At 45.6% G+C, this 23,361-nt stretch overlaps 1 protein-coding gene across 3 annotated transcripts in view; it reads left to right on the top strand.

The window, feature by feature from the left end:
• Positions 1 to 23,361, top strand: part of mtus2a (microtubule associated tumor suppressor candidate 2a) — a 77,191-nt gene that overhangs the window by 3,825 nt on the left and 50,005 nt on the right. Inside the window, exon 1 of one of the 3 annotated variants that reach the window (XM_035435125.1) lies at positions 8,520 to 8,640. The exons of the other annotated variants lie outside the window; for them this stretch is intronic. The gene's annotated coding sequence lies outside the window, so the exon portion shown is untranslated. Of the gene's footprint in view, positions 1 to 8,519; positions 8,641 to 23,361 lie in introns of those variants that run through there. 3 annotated transcript variants of the gene reach the window in all.

Below are 23,361 nucleotides of genomic sequence, written 5' to 3'. Positions count from 1 at the left end.
TGCTGAACTTGTCTGTTTCACGAGGAGTTATGGCTAAGGCAATGTTGGCACGTAAGTCTGAGGGAAAGACATCATCAGCAAGGGGTGGGTGACTGTGGTTGAAAGCACGTGCTCCTTGACCGTAATGTCCTGGTCCGAGGTCCAAGGCAAAACAGATTAGCTGGTGAATCCTTTGACTGAGCTGAATCCTGTCATTCATGAGCAGGCAGTTTCAAGAACAGAGAACGTTTGAGAGAATTTATGCTAGATGTTTCCTTTATTTCTGCACTTGCTTGCACCTGCACCCACCAGTGGATCCCAAATCAGTTTGGGTATCTCTGCACCAGAGTGTTTAACCCAGAACTCATGGGTCGAGGAAACTCCATGGTATGATATGAGCGGTGGCCAGCCTGATGTGCCACATGGCATAGGGGTTTATCTGGCTACGTGCGGCTGATAAAAAGGCCCTTTGATGTGCTCCTCTCCTGCCAGTAGCTTCTGTTGAGTCAGGTTCCTGTATTTCCATCCTTCAGGCTACGCTTTCCCCATGATTGATCACAGCTTCCATTGAAATGAGTCTCTTATCTCATGCCCTTATCGATCACCGACCCCCCCCCCCCCCCCCCCCCCAAACACACACACACACACACCCTGCCTTTTCACAGCCTTGCACCCAATTCAGCAGTGGCTCCTTTGAATATTCTTTATTTGTGCTTAAGCACAAAATTGATCTGTTGGAAAGAGGTTACATGGCATAAAAAGATCAGCTTGGACCTACTCATTTATTTTGCTCAACAATTTCTATGGCAGTGACCCCCTGAGTATCGTATCGAACAGTACAGTCATTTCTTTTTTTAATTTCTGTAATCTTGAAATTATGGGTCTTCTTTCAGATTCCGCGGATTATTGAACCAGAAAGATGTTTTCTTTTAATAACCATCCGCTTCTATTACTGCACTGGAAATAATGAGAGGGAGAGAGAAAGAGAAGTGATTAAAAATAGCTGTTCCTGAATCTTTGATGCAGCTCGTTGGTGGTTCTCATCTTTCAAAGGAGGGGAAAACACCTAAGGTAGGGGAAAGATGAGCTCAGTAGATGTTTTTAGAGCTCCTCTGTCTAAAACATTCAACTGTGCAGTCATATGACATTTTCCCTGATGTCTGCTCCTATTTTTTACTTTTATCTGCCTTTGGCAGTTGAACTTAACTCAGAGGAGGTGTTGCGTAAGTCTGAGTGCAGTCATTTCAGTCACATTTTATGCATCTCTTGATTTGGCCAGCGCTTGCACTCTGGTTTTCTCAGGATGAGCAGCATGTGTGGACCAGTTAGCTAATCTGTCATTAATTTTATACGAAGGGTGTCTTTTTAATCTTTTCTATAAATTTGGTACCCAACATGGGGCTGAACATGTTCATCTTCCACCATAATTTGGAACGACCAATTATCTGCGGCTACATTCATGTGCAAACCCCACTGCTGATTCGGGAGGGTGTAGAGATCCGCAGTTCTCCCCCAAAACACGTGGTGCTATCAGCTGTTCTTTTCACATTAGAGTCTACAGCCAAGCTCTCACAGCGGAGTCGCAGAAGACATACGCAGCTTTAACATGCAGTCCATCTGTGTCCTGATTAACCAGCGGGGGTCGCTATAGAGCGATGGAGTGCGGACCACTAACCGACTGAACTCTCCCATTCCCTGGGGCGTGCAGATGTCAGTTGCATCTCGTGCTATGGAGCTGCCAGTCACAGTCAGCGCTGGCACGGTCCGGATTCAAACCAAGACCATGGGCTCATATACTGTATGCACCATAGCATGGTGACTTACCCACCCAGCAGCATTCTGGGTATGAATGTCTGACTCCATTTTTCATCATACTGGATGAGGTGTGTCTGTCCGTGTGTGTGTGCATGTGTGTGGGCGCACGGCCATGTGCGTGTTTGTGAGCATTTGTTTATTCTTCTTTTGGTTTCAGTTTCATGTTTGAGATGGTGGTCATATACTTGCCCTGACATTATTAAAAATGCTCTTTCCTGTCTCTAGAAGAAATTGAGAGAGTGTGAGAGACAGAGATATGGAATAGTTTTCCCGTGCTGACTGAGTGCCCATTTGATATTCCCAGGGTGGTTTAGTAATGACAGCCCTCAGACCACCCACTTCTCTCATCACCGTCCTCTAAAACGACCTTGATGCTTCCATGCTGTGCTGAAATATGGGTTTGCCACCACTGAGGGTAGGACTCACAGGCCCAGAGAACACTGCTGTTACTACACTGCAAGTATATGATCCGTGTTTTTTTTTAATACGGGAGGCATCCTTTCATGATCTGACGGGTCGGATCGTATTCCCCCGGAGACCCAATAATCACTTCCTCATCGCTATCTGCCTCCATCACACATATCCACATGACCCTTTAATTATTCACAAGCCTTCTCCCTTCAATTTCATTTGCCCCTCCCTCTACTCCCTCTCCCCTATCCTTACTCTGGCCATCGCCCCTTTACCCCCCCCACCCCCCCACCCCCCACCTACAGCACACCTCATGTGCTGCTTTTCTTATTGTCTCCCCTAGCATAGGTTAGAGCAGGCGCCCCCCCCCCCTCCCTCCACCCCTCCCTTCCCCTGAAAGACCCACGTTTAAATGTCGTCTAGCATCCCTGGTAGGAGAGGTGGAGATCTGATTGGAGTGGTGGTCCCCAGAGGATATTTCAGTCTCCTCCAATGGCCGTAAGGAGGGAAGCCGTCCCCTCAGAAAGCACATTAAGAGAGACCACCGGGAGAACCTGGCTGCTGGTGAGCGGGAAGCTGAGGCTGTGCCAGCAGAGCCGGCCTTCACCAGTACTCTGGCTGCTACGCTCCGGAGTCAACCTTTATATGAACTGATGGGAAAAGCACATTTTCCCTTATGCAAAATAAAATGGGCACATTGTTTTTTTGGAAATGCCAGAGTGCAATGCCAAGGGAGAATTTGGGCGACCCATATGTGCCTGTCATACTGTATGTTATAATTAAGGTTATTCTACCTCCCCTCCCTCCACCTTCCATTCACCTGTTCTACTTCGCATATATGCGCTTTGGAATGGGGAATTCCCAAGCGCACACCTATTGTGCCTCATAAATATATGCATGTATTACATTTCTTGAGTACAGTCCTCCATTTTTTAGGTCAGCAGTATATCTTAGATGTACTTGCACACGTTTTGAAAAAGGGGAGGCCCAGAGACCCCATTGTGAGAAAGCTGGTCAGATCAATTCAGACCTAAACTAGCTAAGCTTTCGACCGCCACCACCTGACCCCCCTTTGGTTTGGACCAGTGTTTCTTCCCCAGAAGTTAAAAACTCCTTCTGCAAAAACTCAAGCAAATCAAAATTAATTCAGAGCAGGTAGGGGTCTTTTCCACTGTCGGCTTCCAGCTGTTCCCCGCTGTCATACAAAGGCCCCTGAGGAGCATGAATCCCAGTATGCTGCTTTGTGCTGTGCTGCAGAAAACCTGAAATCAGATGTGCCTATTATTCTGTGCAGGAGAGTGATCCATGGATTCTCGGACTAGATGTTAGGGCCCTATCAGAACAGTGGGACAATCTGAGAACATTTTTCTGAGCGGGAGACAGCCAGCCGTACGAGGACAGGCTCGCTAAATTCACCTCCCATTTCACACAATCATCTCCTGTTTGTTTCCTTGCCAATTTAGAATGGCTAACTATGCCCTGCTATAATGAAGTTCCAGCGGTGCCACTTGCACTTGTGCACAAAGTGCATCTGTAGCCTGTGCTTTATTCACTTTACACTTTGCACTTGCACTTGAGCCACACTGTGGGATGAACAGCACTATGAGAGAGTTAGCGTTACTGTAGCATCTAACTGATGATAACTTGCAGCCTGTAGATGCCGGACATGACGTTGGGAGCGAGTAGTGCAGTGGTGACCCATGGAACCCCAGCCAACTTTAAACCCACCTCACCCCTTCTGGGAAGAGGCCAGCTGCATTCCATCATTGAGAACTCTAGTGCATTTTGATTAAGGACATACACTACATGGCCAAACGTATGTGGACACGTGACATCCAACATTTCATCCATAATTATGGGCAATAATATGGTAGTTGGTCCACCCATTGCTGCTATAACCACCTCCACTGTCCTGGGAAGGCTTTATACTAGACGATGGAGCATTTCTGCTGGGATTTGCTTCATTCAGCCAGAAGAGCATTCATGAGGTCAGGCACTGATTGGGCAATTAAGCCTGGCTCACAGTTGTCTTTCCACCCAAAGGTACTGGATGGGGTTGAGGTCAGGGCTGTGTGCAGGCCAGTCAAATTCTTCCACACCATTCTCAAAAAAAAAATGTCCTATATGGACTTTGTTGTGTGCCTGGGGCATTGCCATGCTGAAACAGGAAAGGGCCTTCTCCAAACTGTTAGGCAAGCAAAGAATAATCTAGAATGTTTAATCAACTTAATTAAACCGTATTTAACCCTCTGATATTGAAATGTGTAAATTAAATACATCACAAACGTTCTATTTTCAGACATACAACTAAATGCATACATAATAAATATGCAATAAATGTGTCTTACACAGAGTGTGGGGTGCAGATGAGGCATGCCAATGGAACATGGTTGAAAAAGAGCTACTCTGCACCTCAATACAACCTCCCCTCCACCTCTCTACCCATCCAAACCCTCTACTGACACAAATGGAACCTGTCAAATCTATCAAAACACATTTATTTACATTATCTGAAAAGGAAATTATTTTCAGTTATGCGCAGGGATAAAAAAAATGGTCACAAAAGATCAACTATGCTTTTTCAATTTGCATTTTGATTTGCATCATCAAAATGGTGTTCAGTTGAACATTATTTAAATATGTACAGTCTACGTGTATTTTAATGTAATGTCTACGTGTGTCACACATAGTAATATGACACTTTGCTCCAGATTAAACTTTGGACTGGAGCTGCATTTTTGGACAAAGGAATGCTGGAACTAAATGAAATGAACGACTGGGTGGTCTGACTATTAACCCAGCAAACTTTCAACATTGCAATGCATTCCAGCTTCAGACAAGTCTATTGATAGCTAGACCCCCCTGCTTCCTGTGCCCCTGCTGGTGAATCACCAGAGTTTACTGTGTCTATTTATGCACATGCGTAAGGCATCAGCTTGTAAAGGAAATAATGATTGCCATGGGAAGTTTGTCATGTTTGTGCTCGCCCTGCTGTCCTGCCCTTTGTTTCGAGCTAAGAGGCTCTGCATCTCTCCTCACTCAGCTATTTTGTGAAATGGCTTCATCATACCAAATACAGGAGCTCCACAAGGACCAACTGAAATGTGGCTGCAGGGTGTGGCACTTTCATGCAGTTTAGTCATTCTTGGGGTTTTGTCCGTGATGCACATGATCCTGATGCTTTTCAGTACAGCACTCTGCAGAGAAGCCCTTCGATTCAGCTCTGTGTTTTTTCTGCCCTTAACCTGGCCTTAACTGGCTACCTTTTCAATTAATTAATATTTTTATTTCTGATGAGATGTTATCCAGTGCTGTTTGAATGCGATATGAGGCTGCAGTCACATGCGTATTCAACACCGTGCAGTGAATTGGCAATGGGGTCCGCCACATTATAAATGCCTTCTTAGGTCCTTGTGGGTGGAGCACATGGCAGCAGCATCATTGTTCTTTGTGTAGTGGCATGGCTCAGCAGTGTCGGTCACACCCCTGACTGCTGATCCTAATTGCATCCTCTTTGTGTGTCTGTGCGTATATTGCTTGCATGCGTGTGTGTCTGTGTGTGTTTGTGTGTTTGCGCGTGAGTGTGTGCATGTGTGTTTGTGTGTCTGTGTTGGTATATTGCTTGTGTGTGCGTGTGCGTGTGCGTGTGCGTGTGCGTGTGCGTGCGTGTGCGTGTGTGCATGTGCGTGTGCGTGCGTGTGTGCGTGTGCGTGTGTGTGCGTGTGTGCGTGTGTGTGCGTGTGTGCGTGTGAGTGCATGTGCACGTGTGTGCGTGTGTGTGTGCGTGTGTGCGTGTGCCTCAGAGAGGTGCATCAGTCTGAAGCAGTGATTTGCCTTTCAAACAGCCCGGCTTTATATCAGCGTCTCCTGGGGAATGTGACAGATGCAGGCCTGCCACACGCTACATAGTGAGGAGGCTCCCTGCTGGAGGTACAGACTCCTCTCCTGACCCGTGCACTGGTGGCATGTGCCCATGAAAACCCAAATTCACAGCAGAATGGAGGATTCTGGGAGGGATTTTCTGAGAGCAAGTAGTGAGATGTATGTGAAATGGGATACAGGACCCTGGACAGTACCCACAGAGCTGCATAGAGAGAGAGAGGCGGGGAGAGAAAGGGGAGTGAGAGAGAGCGACAAAGGGAGGGAGAGGGAAAGAGAGAGACAGAGGGAGAGAGAGTGTGAGGAAGGGGAGAGAGAGACAGAAGGAGACAAAGGGAGAAAGAGGGAGAGGAAGGGGATAGAGAGAGACAGAGGTTGAGAGAGGGAAAGAGAACAACAGACAGATGAAAAACTTGAAATTGGAATGAGGGAGAACATTGGAACCAGTGGGTCTCTATAAAGCTGCACACCTATTGGATGAACCTGGACCACACCCCCATCCTCCACACCCTCCACTCTCTGCACACACTTTAACTGTTTGTGCTGCTCAGGTGGCAGGTAGCAGAAGATGTCCATATTTTCAAATTGATGTAGGATACAGCCTCATGAGTGTAATTCCCACACACACACACACACACACACACACACACTCTTTTCAGTGCTGGCACTCAGTTGCACAGAGAAACTTACAAACTTACAATCTTTATATAATATCCATTTATACAGCTAGACAGTCGCCAGTGGCTTTGAATAAACAAACAAGCAATACATTTAGAATCATCCACCATTTTCTGCCTTTTCTCAATTTAGTTTTGTAGTGTCTGGGCAATTTGCAGATAGCCTATTTTTAACTACGCTTTCACAAGTGGAAACATGGTCTGCTGACAAACTGCCAGTGCCCTGTTCCATATTTCCAAACTGTGATACTCTATTATTACCCCCAGCAAGATATATTTCATTCTATAAGAATTATTTAAGACTGCAGCTTCATTCTTGATGGAGCTTAATATATGCATCTAGGAAGTAGAATAATACACTGATTTGCTCCATAGGGGTCTGCGTAAGTGAGTTAGATCAAATTGATCATTTATTGATCAAGAAACTTACTGACAACACACAAAAATGATAATGAATTTAACAAAAGATTTGTAAGAGGTGGCAAGTTTTCCCGTGTTCCTCTATGAAGTGGAGGCACTGGAATTTCCAGCTACAGTAGAGACTGTTATTAGTCATTTTTAACAATGAAAAAGGCCTTGGTTTACAAGCCAACACATTAAAAAAAGGATAAATTGCAAAACATACACATTTATAAATTCCAAATTAAAACCACTGGAACACTACAACCCAAATGTCCATTCACGTTACAAATAGCTTTCTCTGTTGGCAATTTTAGAAACCGGGAGAGAAAAACAGAGAGAGAGAGAGCAAGATAGATAGAGTGAGAGAGAAAGAGTGAGAGAGAGGGACAAAGAGAAGGGGAATGTAAGGGGCAGATGGAGGGAGACGGAGTCAGAGGGTGGGAGCTGGGGTGGGTGCGGGTGGAGAGCGAGCTTACTGGGATGGGGAAGAAAGAAAGGAGGAGCTGAACCGAAGTGAGGATGAATATTGTATGCATATTTATGCAGCAGTTAAAAGGATGAAGATGATCACCTTTAACTGCTCAGCCATTCAACACAATGTTGTGTTCACGATGCTACTGCCCACAGAAAGTAAGAGAGGAGGCCCGGGTTCTCTTCGATAAGACAAAGCAGCCGAGGTGATGGCGGAGCGATGGGGCTGGGGGCAGTGTTACATTTTGATTCATTGTTTAATTTTTCATGTAAATCCCAGTCAGGAGGAGAGCTCCGCGCTGTGAAGTGATTGCAGCGCTAATTAGCGTGCCAGTTTGTAGATGGGGGCATGAGAGGGTGTGAAGTCACTGGGGACACAAAGATGAACAGACAGAGACTCTCATGCATGCACTGCACATACACACACACACACACACACACAGAGGCACACACACATGTACACACACATGCACACATACACACGCACACATGTACACACACACACACGCACACACACGTGTACACACACCCACACACACACACACACATGCACATATGCACACACACGTACACACAGGTACACACACACCCACGCACACACACACACACGCACGCACACATGTACACACACACACACACACACACACACACACACACCCTCTCTGAGGTAACGCGGGTCTCCGACCCAGGCGTCTCCCGGCCCGCGCCCCTCGATTAGCGATACTGACGGAGAGGCGGTTCGGAGAGGGGGGGGACGGGGGAGTGTGCGAGTGGGAGGTGCGGGAGGTACGGTGGGAGCGTGCGGGGAGGCAGCTCGGGGGCGGAGGGGTTAAGGCGCTCGTTCCCCTGATTTACTGCACGCGAGCTTGATCAGGGCTGAGGCGGCTGGGGAGGGGGAGCCGCGAACAGAGGGAAGGGTACGCAGTGAAAAACAAAGGGGAGGGAAATGACAGCGGCACTCGCGCTGGATCCCGGCTGGGCGGCTGCACGCTGGCTCTCGGGCAGGGTAAGTGTGTGTGCTCTTCTCAGCGCCCGCGCGCTGTGTGCGTCCGTGTGTGTGTGTGGAGGGCTGCCGGGGTGAAGCGGGCGCATCGCTGCTATTGTGGGGACACGCTGCGCAGCCTGTTTGTGTGTGTGTGTGTTTGTTTCGCTGTCTGTCTGGTCAGGGGGTTGGTTATCCATCGTTTTATATTGTGAGCCTGACTGCCATAAACACGATTAAACCACAGCCCCCCTTGCCACATGCATTCTGACGGCATGGTTCGTAGTGGAGTGGAGTGGACAGCCATTGTGTGCGCCCATGTGCTGTGCGTACGTGTGTATGTGTGTGCGTGCGCATGAGTGTGTGTGTGTGTGTGTGTATGTCTGCATGTATGTGCGCATGTATGTATTTGTGTGGATGTGTGTGCATTTATGTGTACCTGTTTGCATTGTGGAACATTGACAAAGGTGCTCACAGAAAAAGCATTGGTTGAATTTGCATTAAATTTAAATTGAAGTAAAAAAAACTGAACTGCATACACTTGATGGGTTATGAGGAAAAGAAAAAACCATGGAAAAAGTATATAGAAAAAATATGAGTGGCATGTAATTGTAATCATCATGCGCACCGCACACCATGTCTTCTTGCAAATGTGAACTTTGGTCTCCTGCCTCTCTTGACTGAGGGAGTCGTCCTTAGTACATCGGTGAATGCATTAGTCTGTCTGCACCTGGTCATTCTCTTCACTCTCGAGCTGAGTGTGTCCTTGTGCCGACTCTTGGAGGTGACATTCCCCATTGTGTGGAACGCTGCTCTTTGTGGGAGACGTGCCCGTGAGCAGTCTGTGGAGCAGAGCACCCCCTGCTGTCCACACGTGTCACTGCATCGTTCATTCGTTCGGTGAGGGTCTGTGTGGTGAGCCAACGTGCTGAATCCCTGAACAGATTGCTTGGCTATGGAAAGCATCAGGATAAAAAAATTTTTTTTTTAGTTTTGACAAGTCTGAAATGTATTCTCTAGCTTCGCTATAAGCATATTTTCTGTGTCTGGCTTTGTAAGGCTGGTTTTTTTCCTGCCAATAGCATTGTGTCAAGTTGTAGCCACATGCTTCGACTTTGTAATCAATGAGTCTCTTTGGGCCATAAGATGGAATGTTCCGCATATATCTATCAAGCTTTTTTTCCTACGGGACTCCAGAGATGTACAATGTACATTCCACTGTTAATTGTGAGTGATGTTGAACCTTCATTGTGAGTCACATGAGAATTAGAGTGAATGTTGTAATAGCTGTTTGTGCTGGTTAGCTCCATAGATGAACCAATCATGTGCTACTGGGCTACTGGGCTGTTCACTTGCCTAATTTGAGGTCCACATTGCCCTAGTGGAGTTCCTCTGGTCGCACTTCAAATCTGTCACTTTTACCCAGGTAAAGATGTCCAGTGCAAAACGTCCTCACAGTCGAGGGTGACCAATGCTGCTATTACCACAGGGAGTTCCTGACAAAGACAAAGCAAAACTCTAATCTCCAGTAGAAATATCGAACGTGGTTCTGCTTAAATATTAATGCAAGCATAACATCTGTGAAATTGTTTTTATATGGTGTATTTTAAAGACTCTGTCCTTTCAAGCAGCATAAATTTCAACATTAGAACTTATCTAAGCTGAAGTTTACAGCTGTCTCTAGTATGAGCCCTGCTTTCGCTGACTCAGGTGGAGATCTGTTTTTTATATTATGATCAATAAGCAATTTTACGTCCCATGAACCATTACCTGCAGTCAACATTGATAGTGATTCAGATGTTCCCGTATATGGAATTTATAATGGCTTCGTCTATAATAAAAGTTTTTCATAGGCAGGGTAGTCTCAGTCCTGTGAAATATCTTTTGTTAAGCAACTAATTTCACCAAGCATTTCTTATCTGGTTGACAGTTTTAGAAAAAACTACTGTCTCTGTGCTGTATACCACACAAAATATGGGAAACAGGACAACTATAAATATATTTTCACTAAATTTTAACAAGAAATTATCTGAAATTAAATTAAACTAAGTCAATCGACTGTATCAATGTCTTGTACTGGTGACACAAGTAATTGGTTCTCGAAATTTCTATTCATGTTGGATCTGTCTTAGCCATGCTCGGTAGCACTTGATTAGTGGTCTCATTGCTGAAAATGAAAGTCATTAAAATATTTTGCATCAGCCCCTATGATGCCAAATTTGTCCATCTGGCCGAAAACGATGCCAAGTGACACATCTTTCAAGAGAAACACAACCCCAGTCTTCATGGTACCACACTGAGTGGCATGAATTTTTGGGTAGATGAATTATTGCACACGGATGATCCTGAACGGGTTTACTGGCAATATGATTGATTACAGTAGACTCTGCGGCACGCAGCGATACAAGCATATCGCCCTTGTCCCTCAGCAGGTGGGATTCATTTAGAGTGGGATTCGTTTAGAGTTTGGGTTTAAAATACTGGCAGCGCTCACTCCCTACCTGCTCACATTAACAGTTCATCCATCTGAACTCTGGTATGTGACCGTCTTCAGTTTCTCAGTAATGGGGCAATGGGGAAAGGACACTCAGCTTCATCAATGCGTTAGCTCAGCCATTATGCAGACGACCTTCACAGTATGCTGAAATAGCATGGGGCCAGCTGATGGGAGTCCTACCTCTAACCAGATGGTGCTGATCGGAAATGCAGTTTAATAGTCCACCCCCCCCCCCCCCCACACCCCCCAAAAAAATAAGAAAAAAACACATGCAACTTTGTCCTGTGTGTAGAAGATGTGTAATGAGATTGATTCTGATAGCACCCCTCTTCTCTTCAGACTAAGTAAAGTATCTCCTCTGTGGGATATCCTCTGTCTCCCTTTCCCTTGTGTTGTCCTAGGCTGCGTTTTATTGACTGGCGGCTGTGTCTGATTCAGTGGGGAATAGGGCTGGTAATGAGGGGATTGACTGAAGTGCGGCGCTTTCATTCTGCAGGTGAGACGCGCAGGCAAAGCCTGGAGGAGAACGTGGGCTCTGCTTCTCACGAGATTGGGGGGTTGGGGTGCACAACGTCACAGATCACAGGATAAGGGCTCTTATTTGTTCTTATAAATGCATTCTGTTTTTAACTTTTTTTTGCTGGCAAAAGTTTTTTTTTTTTTTTTCAAAAGATATGCAAGAGTGTTTTTACAAAGAGAGGACATGGAAAAGAGAGGACAGGGCATTGCGGGGCGAGATGCAGGCCAGGGGGGAAAGCACGGGGGCTCTGATCGCTGGATCTCCCCACCGCACTGCAGATGCTGAGACGGCACTTGTTTAGCGTTGCCTGCATCTCTGCCAATCAGCTCCTGACTTCCATGGATCCCGCCCTCCCCCCCTCTGTGGAGTTTTTCTTACAGCATCGTATGCAGTTTACCCTGCTCTGGCTTCTGTGGTACAAGTCAAGTCAAGTCAACCGGGCTGCACCACATAAGGCTGGCTGAGTTATCTGGCGGCTGCTGCCAACTCTATGGCAGGAAGTGCCGGTCGGTTTCAGACGAGGTCACTCCAGTGCAGGCCCGCGCGTGGCCATGTCTTATCCAAGCTTCGTGTGGTTGTGCTTGGGAAGCCTGAGCATTGCTGTTCTCCATAGCTTTCCTTCGTGCTCTTTTTCCGCACCTTTTCTTCCCACAACGCATCGCTGCGATGACCTTTAGAGCAGGAATAGTCATCCGATTGCTCGCCGTCAAACAAATGTTATGACATTTTCAAGCTGTGCGATCGCACACCGTACTGGCCCAGACGTAAAATCTGAACTCTCAGACAGACGGGGGGAAAAAAGCAGACGCCGGTGTGTTCGGCGGTGCTGTTTGGCACCAACCCTTTTAGTCTTCTGTGCCAGCGGGAGACCCGGGGTTCCGCGGCGAAGATCATCGGCCAGAATCTCTTTCGAAGAATTTTACGGTTCGTTATGACCTTATTTACTTGAGCTGCGAGCTTTTGCGCAGCCGCGCCTCTTCGCCTCGGTGTCTGGGGAAGCCCTGCATTCACAGCTCGTTTTCTGTCGCTGAATTTATGGAGCCGTACCGCAGTGCACCTGTGTGTCCCTGGGACACGGCTTCGGCCAATCAGAGCGTCGGCCGCGTGATGTATACGAGGCGGCGCTGGCAGTCTGCCAGCCCGGGCTAATTGAGGAGAGAAAATGGGGATGAACGGAGATGCCGGGTGGGGAAAAAAAAAATAGGAGGCGAGATGCCCGCTGTGGGAGGGGAGAGGAGGGGTAGTAGGGGGTTTTTTGTTGTTGTGTGGGTTTATTTTTGTATGTGAGATAACACCGAATTAATCCCGTCTGTGGAAGGCCGCGCACGTTATCACCTATACCAAGCGCTGCATGCGCTGTAGCCATAGGGCGTCTTTTTAATTCTCAAGAAAATATAGCGGCTGCGGAGGCTGGGCGGTGCAACAATTATAAACCTGAGTAAGCTCATTACCATCTGCGTGACATTGGCTTTCATGCACTGTTACCGTGTACGGGGTGCCCTGCTGGAGACCAGAGGTGAAACTTTGGATGTGTTTTTTTTATTATTTAATCAGTATAATAAATTCAGCTCCGGCAAATTTAATTAGATTTGTAAATGTCTATTAAAAGCAATTTTCTGGCTCACAGGACAGAACAGAGCTCTTTTCCCCAAATAATGTGCTACAGCAAGCACACACACACACACACACACACACACACACACACACACACACACACACGCACATGCACACGCACACACATGCACACGCACACAAGCACATCTGCACAGGTACACACACAGGCACACACACACACAGAGGTACAGACAGACACAAACAAAGGCGGATACTGTGTCAGTGGATTAGAAGGGCGCTTGTGGTCGCTGCTGTAATTGCAGGTAAAAGGCAGGAGCGCTGTTTTATTTATGACGTCCAAAAAGACGCCTTTGTGTGTGTTTGCTCCCTCCAGAGGGAGCCCAGCCATAAAAACAGACACATTTGCGGTGGGGGGAGGAGGGATCCATGGCAGCCACGTGCACTCGCTGAAGCCTGTGCTGTGATATAAAAAGGTTGGACAAAGGACATTCAGGAGCAAAAGGAAAATAAAGAACAGAAAACAAATGGACAGCTGACTGAAAAAAATCAGGATGCTTCGTGGTAGAGAAACTGAAGAACTGTGCAAGCCAGGCACTAGCCTGATCTGATTCCGAGTTTATGAATTAAACATTTCCCATAATCTCTAGTGAGTACCATTCATGCATGTCCCTCGCTCCTTCTGTTGTGTTCATTTAAAATTGAAATTTCTTTTTGGGATGGTGCTATAGCTTCAAATAAGAGATGGCGTAGGAATACCTTCCTTGGTTTTTGAAACTACTAGGAAGACTGCAGCGATGGGGCCTTTTTAAAAATTCTGTTTATGGAAAGATCAGTAGCGACTTCAAATATCAGCCGAGCAGGCGCTAGATTTGATTAATTACCTCTTGATAAGAATTTTCATTGTGGACTTTTACAGTGTGTAGAGATGATGGTACCCCAGGGTTTTCGCAGGGAATTACATGAGGATGTGAGTGGTGGACGCAGCTTGCTGTCTGTCGTAAGAACAATAGCTTGAATATCGAAACATAATTGCGTGCGCAGAAAGATGCTGTGCTCCTTTCTCCTCCTTTCCTTTTTGCCCCTTTATTGTGGTTGAGAAAAAAATTGATCTTAAACTGAAGTGCAAAAAAAGAAACATAAGAAGGAAAATTCTAACTGAATGTAAATTTAACATAAATTCAACATTTGTATACATCCATTATTATTTTCTTTCTTGAATGAAAGCCCGCAAGGTCTACTCCCCTCCCCCCAACCCAGTCCCCTCAAAGCCTATTGGATTCATGTCAGTACTCTGTTACAGCAGCAGTTCAGAGGTTTCTCTGTTCAGTGAGCACTGAAAATGGAGGAGGTGCTCTATACAGTTCCATTGTAGTGCCAGGTGTAGAACAGCAACACTGGGTTTCCTTTGAAGCCGGTGAATAACATGGCAGGTGTACAAAAGTGTACCTGTGCTCAGGTTTGGAGATGGTCCATGAGAGGTCAGAAGTAAACTCACACCTGAGTTTGGACATCACAGGGAGACTTCCAGAAATGGCGGTGCTCCTGACCTTCCTTATTTTTGTCCTTATACAGCGGATCTGTGGACACACATGAGCATGTGTGTGCTTGTGTATTTGTGCTCATGTGTGTGCGTTTGTGGCATTTTCTTTGTCCACGTGTGTTTTTGAGCACAACGTCCACGCGTGGCCCGAACAAGAAATTGTGAACGAAAATCTGCACGGCTCTTGTATGTGCACCAGTTTGTTTCTCACTTTCCCTGATCCCGTTTCACTCTTTTTTCATCTCCATGGCAACCACCCTAGGAGCCACAGGACTGTTTAAAGTCTTGTCTGCATGGCCTGAACAGCAGTCCTCAGCCAAGTGGGTTCAATGCCAGACACACTATTTGTTCTTAAAACTCAATAATCCTTTCAGGGCCATTTCACTGCCAGCCATTGTCTCTGCCTCTTGAACAATATAAGATGATAAGATGTCAGCATCTGTGTTGCTCCTGAAATGGATGGTGCTCTGGTTCTGTCCAAGTTATATTAATTTCCCAGCAACCAGGCTGGATTCTGAGCACCTGCACGAACAGCTGATACTGTAATGCCCTCATTACCGAGCAGCTAATGCGTTTTTGAGTGGGCAAGAAGTGACCTTGTTTCATTCAGTTTATTTCAGTTTAAATCCCTCACCTGCCCTTAAACATCGTGTCTGTCAATGCCTGCGAACATAAGCTTATGTAAGAGTCATAAGGTGCCGTTTGGTTTCAGGAATAAAGAGTAAATACATCGCGGAGTGGCACCTGTGCCGCAAAGCCAGGCTTTGTCCTCATTTTTTAAATGCATGCCAGATGTTGGCTGTATCGTTCAGAAGTCCTTTTTTTCAGCAGAGCCGGGGAAAGCATGTGTGCGATTGTGCTGAGGCGACACAAAGCCTGGGTCCTCTTTGTGTCGTTGCGCGGAACGTGCTGGAAGGTCACAAATGAAATTGATCAGCCACGCTTCCTTCTGCTCGGTTGAAATAATAGCCTTTGTCTGCATCTCCCCCCCCCCCCCCCCAACCCCCCAAACATACCAGCAGGCTTTGTGAGGTGAGCCATCTTGATCCCCGTCTTGATTTGCACGTAATTGAATTCTCCATTTCAAATAATGTCTCGGGCCATTTACATTTCTCTCTCGCCCAGACAACCCACCCGCGCAGGCGCGAGCTAACGTGCTCTCCCTCGCGTTCTGTGATGCAGAATAATGGCTGTAGGGTGCCACAGCCACGCCTGCGACCGCCACAGCCCTAATGCGGCCATAACTCAGTTAAAAGGCTTTCGATGCTGAGCGGCTGGAAGTGTGCGTTTTGTCCTTATAAGGCCTTCAGGCCCGAAAAACAGATTATTTTGGTCTGACCTTTTCTTTCTTTGGCTTTTTTAAAAATTATTTTTTTTTTTTTTTAAACATGGGCCATTGTTATTGACCAATAATATGTAAACAAAAATTCTAATTTAGAATTGCCACTGGTGCAATGATTTTTCCCTGCAGCTCTGGAGCCCTGAAATTCGAACAACATGAACAGCACTGCTATACTCCCCCAAGATCCAGTGGCTATATTTCACACTCCAAGACACACAGTGTGATACTAGGCAGCTAGTGGTGACCTAGTGGAGGACAAGCACATTCCTTTGTGACATCACCTTGTGACTGTTTTTGTAGAGTATAGAAGGGAAGGGGAACCAGTCATTATTCCCAGACTCAGTATGAATTTTACTAGAATCGGTTTTCTGTATTAGAATTCCATACTACAACGTAAGAAGTGAACCCATTCTAGCTATTCTTAGCTAAAATTGGAGAACAGCCAGACTTAACCTACTTGTTGCAATAGAAAAAATACTAAAATTTGAAAATACTACAATTAGAAAAGACTAAAATGACAATTGGAAAAACTATGTACAGTCATAAAAACGAGTCTATTCAAATTGTTAATCTTAACAATGAACGAACTATAAAATACTTCTACTACTAATTATTCCTCACAAACTACTAAAATGCCAGATTTAGAGCTAAAGTCCAATATAGTAAAAGAACTGGAATGGAATAAGAAAATACTAATAAAGATTTCTTGCTAAGCTAACCTAAAGAGAAAAAAATAGCTGTCACAACTTGACCACAGGCGGTTTGAAATGAGGAGGGTAATTTTTGCAATCGTATTAGATTGGTTTGAATACATAATATTTACCCATCAATCCAGAAGAGGGGCGGAGATGGGGTATTGACTTGCTTACATAAAAAGCAGGTTTTTACCCACATCTACGTCACAGATGTGGGCTGGTCTCCAGGGTAAAACGAAACAAAACTTTTCATCTTTGGGGGGCAGTGCATGGCTATTTTTTTTTTTTTTTGCACAAAATACAGCGGCAGGGCTTAATTCATTTTTTTAGCAATATAATTAATGTGATGTGTCAAATGGAGAAGGGAGACTCGGCATTAGAGCTCAAAAAACATGATTGAGTGTTTATTACCCCGTTAATGTCTTTGTATTGTAATTACAAACATGTGCTTGAGTAAAATTAAAATCAATTAGCTGACAGCGTAGTCCAGCTCTTTGATTGTGTGATATAACGTAGCTTAAATAAAACACGAACAAATGTTTTATTTCCCAATGGATTCTGTACCAATCAAGCCACACATTTATTATAAATTGTCCTACACTGCTAAATGTTGTGTTTTTTAATATTTATAAAATAGCCAATAGATTATATAGTTATAATCAACCCTCTTGTAAGATGCAAATGATTTTGTAACTTATGGCAACTATTAGGCTAAATCTAAATGAGTAAAATGCACAAAACATGCCTAGAAACAGTGAGTGACTATTATACACTTTTATAGATATTTCCATACACTTTGGTTTCACCGTGTAGAAATTACAGCAGCTCTTTCTATGATTGCTACAGTAACAATTAAGCATGACCTTTCCCCAATATCATTCTAAAAAAAGTTACCTGCTGCAGCTTTAATACCTGGTGCAGCAGTGAAGTTTTATCAGCTGTGCCTCAAGTGGATGCTTGCAAGCCAGCCTGAAAGGTGTGTTTGTTTAAATTATGCAGTATGATTCCTTCAACCTTTCAGTCGGTCACGGAATTTAAGACGATGAAAAACAGTAATCGGTCTGTCTGGCCTCCTAAATTTGGCGTCAGACAACAAGGAGCTCACTCAGGTTCACCTATAACGGCATCGTTGTCAGCAGATGGCTTTAAGGAGCTCATAAATCCTGCATTTAGTGGTTTAATGAAATCACGGGCCCAGGATTCCATTAATATCAGTAGCATTGATCTGGCCCCCAAATGTGAACCCAGGGCCTTTGGATTTCATTACTGTCCCTGTGCTCTGGGTGTCCTGCGGTTCTCTTTCACACAGCCCTCCGCTGTGATCATCTCTTCCTCGCTGCTGTTGCTTTTGACAACAGGAATTCATCTTTGTCCGCCATCATCGCTGGGCTGGAGCTTTCCCCCCTCCCCCCCCCCTCATATTTAATCACAGTCAGACTGGGCTGCCGGGGAGGTTCCCTCGGCTGTGGGCTTTTTTTTAAAACCGGGGTTTGATGAGAGAGCTGCACTACGCCCATCGGTGGCACAGTGAAGGAGGGGAAACAGGGAAAGATGAAGCAATGTGGGGAGAAAACGGCTGGGAGAGGGGGATTGCCTGAGAGAAAGAGAGGAACAAATGGGACGGAGCTAAGCGTGTTACATTTCGGTTTCACTAACATCCTGGGTGGGGCAGTGAAGTGGAAACGGAATCACCCAATTTACTGTCCAGCATGATGACTTGGTCATTTATATCTGTAAAGCCATGTGCTGTTTAAACTTTGATTACAGAATCTGTTTATCGCATGGAAAAGGCGCAAAAGAGAAAAGGAAAAGACAGAGGGAAGGTAGAATAGGAAACGGTAGAAGAGTGCGAGACGCACTTATATGCTGGACGGATGTTTCAAATTGAATAGACGAAGCGCGTGACCCGCGTCTGGCAGCCCCTTGACCTTGACCGGCGTCGTCCTCTACCGCGTTCCCCTGCCCCCGCCAATCGCGCGTTCAGCTCCTCTCTCTGTGTTCCGCGCTGGCGGAAGGAAGGGAGGACCGCCTCGTCTCGGGCCGGAAAATCGCGGGCTTCTCCGAAGAGCTATTTTTGGCTCCGGGAAGCGGATCTCGGGGGGGGGGGGGGCCCGTGTGCAGAACGCGCGTTCCGCGCGAGCGGAGCCGTCCAAAGCGTCATTAATAACGTGCCTGTGGAAGGCTCCCGGGCCTGGGGAACGCTCCTTCTGCTCGGAGGTACGGCGCTGCCTCTGTAATTGGGCCTCAGCCAGGAAGCGACCGGCAGTACCTGCCATTTGTGGCCAAATACATTTTGTCCACGTTTTTACTAAAAAGGGATTTGACACCAGCTGGTGATTTTAACTGGCTTTTTTTTTTTTTTAAATGTAAAATGCTTCATTTAAAAACCAGTAAGGTATGATATGGCCACATTTTTGTCAAGTTGCTCAAAAATTTCATCTTTTCCTCACAGGAAGTGAACCTGAGACCCAGCTTCACTTGCTGTTTATAAAAGCACAGGAAACAATAAATCCATGTGTGTAATCATATGGTTAAAAAGTTGACTAGCATTGAATTGTATGGCTTGTAGTTACCATAAAAAATAAAATGAATTAACACATATGTCTCTTACTATTGGCCAACCCATAATAGCCTAATAAGATCCTGTGTATGTATGTGTGTATGTGGCTATCACATTTTCCATCAGAGGATGTACAGGTTAATGAATGATGGATAGAGTGCATGGGAATGCATTAGATCTAATTCTTTGGGATGGTGCTTACCAAAAATAGCTCGATCAGTAATCACTGTTTCCATGTTACCAGTCTGACGAGTTTTTGATAGGAGGTCAGTGCTGGGACCTTAGACAATCCCCAAAGGCTACTAGTATAGTATAGTATAGCCATATGATAATATAGTTCATTTTAAACACAGAGCTGCTAAATTGAGAATCTGAATATGTTTTACTGGCATATATGAACAGCCTGAAGAGCCTTCCTTAGTCCCATCATATTTATGCATCTTCCTGGAACCAGAAGTAATGGCTATTTTGTATCTCTGATATATAGAAATATATATTTTTTAAAGTTGGTGCTTTTGGGAGATCAGGCAACAACAAGCAGGCGAAGATGGTGAAGCTCTGCTGGTTGCTCGCCATGGGGGAAACTCGAAGGTGCCTGCAGTCAGTGCAGCCATTGGGCTGATTTTTCATCGCTTTCGCTTGTCCTTCCTCAGTGATTTGTGCACCCGAGCAGGGCAGAGCTTACGGGTTTCCATGCGGGAGCTCGATTCTAATTATGTTTTTTTTTTGCAGGGGGGGAGGGGGGAAGCCGTAGGGGCGTAGCTGACAATCCGAGTGATGACGTCACCTGGTACATTGTAAAATGCGGTGATGTAATGCCCAGATTGGGGCGGTGGTGCCGCTCACACTGCACCACCTGAGCCCTGTTTTTATAGGCTAACGGCTTCCCCTAAAAACGCCACTCATCTGAGGTGACACCTGGTAGAATACGGGATACACCCTCATTTTCCCCTCCCTTCCAGTCCCTAGGTCCATGCTGTGTGTTGTTCAACCCTCATAGAGGTGTCACACCAATTGGCTTTCGCTGCTAGCAAAAGGGGACTGCAGTTTGCATATATACATGATGTCCGCTAAGTGAGTGTAATATAATGCACTGTAATGTATTTTAAACATTAAATCATTGGTTCTTTGTTGTGGTGGAATAGGAAAGCAGATAGTTGTGAAGTGCTGTAGAGGCCCTATTGTCCCTGTTGGAGAAACAAATGACCTCTTCTCTCTTTTTGTTTACTCTCTCCTCAGAGTAAGACTGCGAGTAAAGATTCCCTATCAATTGTTTCTGTTGAGCGATAACTTGTAACTCATTTTTGATGTGTTGAAAGAGGTTTTTTAGTGAGGTGCAGCTTTGAAATGTGAGACTGGACCATTTTGTAAATGATTTGTGTCAGTGATACCCTGCGGTCCTAGTGAGTGGGTGAAAGATATACAGCAATAGAAACCTGTAATAGCAGTGCAAGTATTTATTAACCTAGAAAGCATGGAATCTATGAGGTGCTATTCATAAAGCTGCCTTCCAGTTAGAGTTTAATATGCACAGCATTGTTGGAAATCTGGAACAGGTTTCTTAAATGTAGAACTGTGGGAAATTGGGGACATTCATATTATCGCACGTAGACCGTTTGAAACAGCTGCATGAACTGCTTAAATCAGTCCTGTTACATAAACCTTAGAATTCAGCCATTATGATAAATGTCATTCTGGACATGGGTGTTATGTGGACCCCTGCTCAGTGTCAGTAGCCTGCACCTCTGCCCAGTACCCAGCACTTCAAATGCCCTGACGCTCGAGAATAGGGATGAGCAAAAAGGCAAAGAAACGAAAGGCCGGTCGGGGGGGAATTGGTGGCCCTGTGTGTCCCCGCGCGGGGGGGGTGGACTCCGCCGCTGTTGTCCTTAAAGCCACCTCTCAGCTTTGTGACGGTGGGCCAGGCAGTGGTCCCCACTTCCACACAAACCCAGCCTCAGAAAGCCTCAGACAATAGGCCCGGCGTCACAAAGACAGACGGCTAGCGACCCGCTGGCACTTCCAGCTGATAAACAGCATTCTGTCCCTGTTCCCGTTTGAACTGCTAGTACAGCGTACTGCCGCCAGAAATAAAGCGGCAGATGGAAAGCCCTGCGTGAGCGGCACCTGCTGATTGGTCAGCCTGCTTCATTCTGATGCTGTCGTGTCCTGCTATGAGAGACTTCTCTGTTTTATTGCCCGTCGAGGAGCTCTCACGCTGGTAGTTACTGTAATAGAGAGTGGTTGTGAGAATGTATGGCTTCCGGTATGTGTCCCGACGGTCGACTAACACCTCTTGTGACCTGTGGCTGGGATGTAAGAACCTGGAGGCACCTATAACTGCACCTACGGGAGGCCACCTGGCTCCCAGCCTGTGGGTCACAGTGCAGTCACTGTGGACTCACAGTGAGGCAAGCTCATAACTTGCAATCTCTCTCTCTGTCTCTCTCTCTCTCTCTCTCTCTCTCTCTCTCTCTCTCTCTCTCTCTCTCTCTCTCTGTCTCTCTCTGTCTCTCTCTCTCTCTCTCTCTCTCTCTCTCTCTCTCTCTCTCTCTCTCTCTCTGTCTCTCTCTCTCTCTCTCTCTCTCTGTCTCTCTCTCTATCTATCTATCTATCTCCGATGGGCCTATCTGTGCCTTTCAACACAATGTGTCCTTTCACGTCTAAGGGTGGAGGAGTATGCATGGGCTGTTGCGGGGGGGGGGGGGGGGGGGCATGTGTGTGTGTACAAAGGAGGGGTACAAAGAGTGCCTTCCATGAAGTCTGTGGTCATTAGTAGCCAGCTTTTAATGAGTTGCATTTGTTTTGGTTTGTATAGTTTTTTGGGGTTTTTTTTCTGTGATTTGTAATAGGTTTGGAGTGAGGGGGTGGAATGGATTGCATGGGAAGGCAGCTCTGGCTGAGTCAAACAGTTCACATAGCAGGAAGGCTCTTTACAAAAGATAGCGTCACAAAAAATAGCTTTTAATTGTTAAAGTTAAGGACAAATGTTGATTGAATCTCAGTGACCATGAAAATGTGCTTTGAACTGAAAGAAAAAGCTTATATATAAAGGAACTGTACTAATGTATCCAGTGTGTTTCATTGTCTCTGTGGGTAATTAAGTAGCACTTTCAGACTGGGCTTTGAATGAGTGTTCGGTGCAGTGCACACAGACACCTGCCTCGCAGTTTGTGAGTGCCCAGTGTAATCATTGGATTAATTATGAAGTCCATGTTGAGGGTATTTTACTGACCCTCCACAGCCCTGGTCTGTGATTAAGCATGATGCTTAATCATGGCTAATCAGGATCTCTGTGACATCCCCATCATGTTATTTCTGTGGGCTTAACATTAACTACAAATCCATATTTTGTATATGTTCAGATCAGAATTATGTCTGAATAGAACAAAACTGAGGGGTCCCCATCCATTAAGGGAAAGGTTATTTTACCCCTCTTGACGCAATATAGTGGCTCTTCTTTACATTAAGGTGTAGATAATATCGATTTATTATCTTTTTTGTACTTGCAAGCGGTCAGCAGAGTCACATTTCTTTACAATTAATTCAGTAGGGCAGCCCCTCTTACTTAAATGAAATTAGAGAAAGTAAACTGTGAGAGCATTTCAGGTTTATGGAATGGTACAGTGGGCTTTGTACAAAAGGCATTTTATTAGCATGACAAACATTCAGATCCTTAATAAAGAGTGTGTGAGGCGTGTGGACTAGTCCTCAGTGAACCAATGTGCGTTTGTGTCAACATAGATCCACTCAGTATAGCGCAACTGCCGAATCTTCTTACTGTAACAGAAAAACCCTCATGAAGTAGTCGAAGAGATACTTGTTTCCCGGGTTTATTTCAGGCAAGAAGCATAGAAGGATAGTTCTCATCATCATCATCATCATATTGTTGTGCTTATTAACAGTTTGCGCTGAGATTTGTGTTTAAGCTCTAATTAGTACAGCAAATTCCTTAACTTCCTTCATCATACCAGTGAGGGGTTCAGCTGCATTTTATATTTTACCTGGAAGCAAGA

The sequence above is a fragment of the Anguilla anguilla genome, chromosome 9 (genome assembly GCF_013347855.1).
Source record: "Anguilla anguilla isolate fAngAng1 chromosome 9, fAngAng1.pri, whole genome shotgun sequence".
Taxonomy (NCBI): Eukaryota; Metazoa; Chordata; class Actinopteri; order Anguilliformes; family Anguillidae; genus Anguilla; species Anguilla anguilla.
The sequence above is the reverse complement of the archived record's forward strand: the minus strand, read 5'-3'. Positions and strand labels throughout refer to the sequence as shown.